Source organism: Sinocyclocheilus grahami, unplaced genomic scaffold (genome assembly GCF_001515645.1).
Source record: "Sinocyclocheilus grahami isolate Dianchi unplaced genomic scaffold, SAMN03320097.WGS_v1.1 scaffold44.1, whole genome shotgun sequence".
NCBI classification, from domain to species: Eukaryota; Metazoa; Chordata; class Actinopteri; order Cypriniformes; family Cyprinidae; genus Sinocyclocheilus; species Sinocyclocheilus grahami.
The window spans coordinates 363,846-367,464 of NW_015505223.1; the positions used below are offsets into that span (position 1 = coordinate 363,846).

The 3,619-nt window shown below is 35.0% G+C and overlaps 1 protein-coding gene across 1 annotated transcript in view; it reads left to right on the forward strand.

The window, feature by feature from the left end:
* The window catches only part of LOC107582456 (uncharacterized), a 26,100-nt gene that overhangs the window by 9,485 nt on the left and 12,996 nt on the right, over positions 1–3,619 (forward strand). The window lies entirely within an intron of this gene.

The window sequence follows — 3,619 nt, forward strand, 5'->3', positions numbered from 1 at the left end:
TACAGCCCAGTGATGCTACTGATATGTGCGCAGGGGCAAGAAGTGCACATTTTGACAAGAAGATAATGAATTATAAAATTCTAAAGATATAGCCTACACTAAGATATATTTATGTTACTAAATGAATATAATTGTTTGATAATAATTGTCGTATGGAATTAAATAGCAAGCACTTTGAGTGTCTTGTTCATCATATTTATTTTCATATAAAAGCAACAGAACTGAAATTATATCATGTTTATTAGCAACACAGCATGTAAGTGTGAATAACGGGATATCCGACTTTGATCTCGTTGGTATCTGCTCCACTTCGAGAGGTCAGAACTGTCCGTCTTGACTGCGCTTATTTCACTCCTCCCCTCACTGCAGCCGCCTACTCTCGCCTACATTTCAGGCGAGTCCAGGCGCATCTCAAACAAGCCTAATGTCACGCGGTTTTGTTTACTACACACATATGCTCGAGTGATTTCAGCATCTGCCTTCTCACTAAATAGGACATAAATACATGAACAACATCCCCAGAACTGCTCTGAGAGTCAAAAATATATAGTTTCTGCCAGAAATGTATTACTATTGTTCAGTAGAATGTACGTACAACTACTACTACTAAAATTATTAAGGAATAATCACAATATTTCTTCCATGTTTTAATTTTAATTGTAAATCCCCTTTATTTGCAAAAAATGTATTGCATTAATTAAAAGATAAATTAAATTAATGTGTTATGCCTTCATTCGATAACCAGAAAAATTTAAGTACACAATGCAGAAAAAAAATTCATAAGGCTATAAATAAAAGTAGATTTTATGCATTCAAATAATTAGACATATTAATACACAGAATTTGGTAACAATAAACAAGGTGAAAAAATAGAACATTTCACAAGACCCTAAACATGTAATTTTTGTTAAACTTTTTAATAGATTTGATGTTGAATTGTATCCGTTTCATTATTTAATTAGACGTGCTTTTGATTAATACAATTTAATTTAACCATTTAAAAAAAAAAAAAAAAAAAACACAGAATCCAAAAAAAATAAATGGAATTTTGGAAAAAATAAAACGTATTTCATAGGGCCCTAGCATAGTTATTTATTGTGGTAATTTGAAGGTTGTGTCAAAAAGTTGTTCTAGTCTAGTACAAACCCGATTCCAAAAAAGTTGGGACACTGTACAAATTGTGAATAATGACATTTCAAAATGTCTCACTTTCAACATTTGATATGTTATCTATATTCTATTGTGAATAAAATATAAGTTTATGAGATTTGTAAATTATTCCATTCCTTTTTTACTCACAATTTGTACAGTGTCCCAACTTTTTTGGAATTGGGTTTGTAGATAAATAGCTGTATTCTATATGTTTTTACACTTGTACGATAATTTTCTTCCAAAATTTTGAGCTTCTGGTACGATACTTGGACATTTCCAATCTGGCAACACTGGTGAGGGGGGCTGTGATTGGATGATGACAGGTAACGGTGATCATTCTCAAGTGATCAGCACTGCTGCTGTTGTATCCGTCACAGTGTTGCCAATTTAGCTACTTTGTAGCTAGATTTAGCGACTTCCCCGCCCCTTTTGAGACTTTTTTCAAAAGTTTAGGGACAAATATAGCAACTTCTTGGACAAACCTTATCTAAGTTCTCATCTTGCCCACTGATCTATGTTCATCTTTATATAGATCAGTGAATTTGCCATTGTGATGTCATCTAGTGACATTTAGCTACCAGTTTTAGCTACTTTCAATTGAAAGCAGTTGGCAACACTGATCCGTCAGTGGTTACATCAGCGTAGCAGTCAAAAAACGGGACAAGGGAAGTAACGTATACGGGACAAATCAATTAGGCCCAAAATACGGGATGGCTGGCAACCCTATACTTGAGTTCAGTAAGTGAATCGTATTGAATCAATAGCTGCTTTGTTTCGGGGAGTCAGACTGATTCAAAGTAAGTTCTGAGTTTGTGAGTCTTTAGTCAAAGTTATGTCCACCTAAAACTTGTTAATTAAACCCACTGTACTAGAGTAAAACTTTGCTAACATGTTACAGTGTGCAGTGTTTTTGATAACTGGATCATTTGTCTTTAAACAGATGCACTTCAGAAACCCTTCATCAGTGTTAGTGATGATGATGTCCAGCTCAGCATATCATGTGAAATACCACTTTCAGTCAGAGCTGATTTCATCTGTAGTCTCTACACTGAGGACGATGCTCTTCTGTATCAACGTGTCTCTCAGTGGAGTCAGTCTGGAAAGAATCTTTGTATGTTTAATGTAAGTCTTAGTGAACTCTTCACACGATCAGTGAACAGCAGACAGCTGATCTGTGTTTATTCACTCAAGACTGAACCTGAGATCAGATCACCACACAGTGACACATACACCTTCAGAGGTGAGTTGTTACCACTGGTATCAGTTTTAATTAAATGGGCACAATGATTAGAGACACTTATATAATTCTGTAGTCAGTATGATTTATTATGTAGGCCAGTCGGATATTATGAAGTCATTTGTGGGAGATTCATCAATAGAAAAAGTCAAGTCAGTATCTTCAAAACACAAACTAATATTAAATACATTGAATGATAATGATTGCTGTTACGAATGTTTGTGCTGTTATTTTCCCTCCAAAATGACATTAGAAAATGACTAAAAATTACAAAGTAAAGATTTTTTCAGCTTCCTGAAGAGTCACTGCTTCTATTCTGAGATCTCTCTAAACATATTATAATTTTTTTATTCATTAGATCTTCCTCAGGCCAGGTTGAGGCCTGTGAATTTGTCACAAGTTCAAAAACCATCTGCTCACTCTGATCCAGTGACAGTAACAGTCCAGAGTGATTTTTTTTAATATATGCATATGTTGAAATAACTGATATATTTACAGCTGTAAAACTTAACCCCTTTTCTCAAAAACAAATGACTATACATCTACTTGTATTTGTCCCTTGTGTGATAGTCTCAATGGTGACCTCTATTGATAAAACTTTGACAACTGCCACAAAAACAAGTGAGTAACCGTACATCTCAATACACCTGTAGAGGATTTTTTTGAATATTAATTTGCTGTTTATTTTGAATGAGTTGTCTAATACTCAGTTTTCAGTTTTCTGATATTTTAACGAAAAATAATCTAGTAGTTTGTATTCACCAAAACTGATTTACTGAAGTGAAAACACGGACGGAATTGGCGTGTTGCCAAACGTACGATAATTGTCGTGTTTGTACGATAATTATCATATTTGTATGATAATTTTGATCTCTGTACGATAATGAAAAATAATGAACAAAATCCCATAATGTACGATAATTTCGAAATTTCAGAACATGTTTTTTCCAAAGTCAACCTCATCGAAACAAAGCCATGAAATCGGCTCATTACAGACGCTCTAAACGGGTTGGTGCACACCTCAGGACCCTCCACATCTGGCAACAAGCAGGATTCTGATGACAGTGACTCAGAGGTGGAGTTTGGACCTTCACACAAGGTACGCCTATGGCCTTATGTTCTGTGTCTGTCTGAATCATATATGGTCTGAATAAATAGGCTTGCTTGAGATGAGCAAAATCTGCACAGAACTGATCACCGCTGATCACCGCGAGATGCATGCCGGTTAGA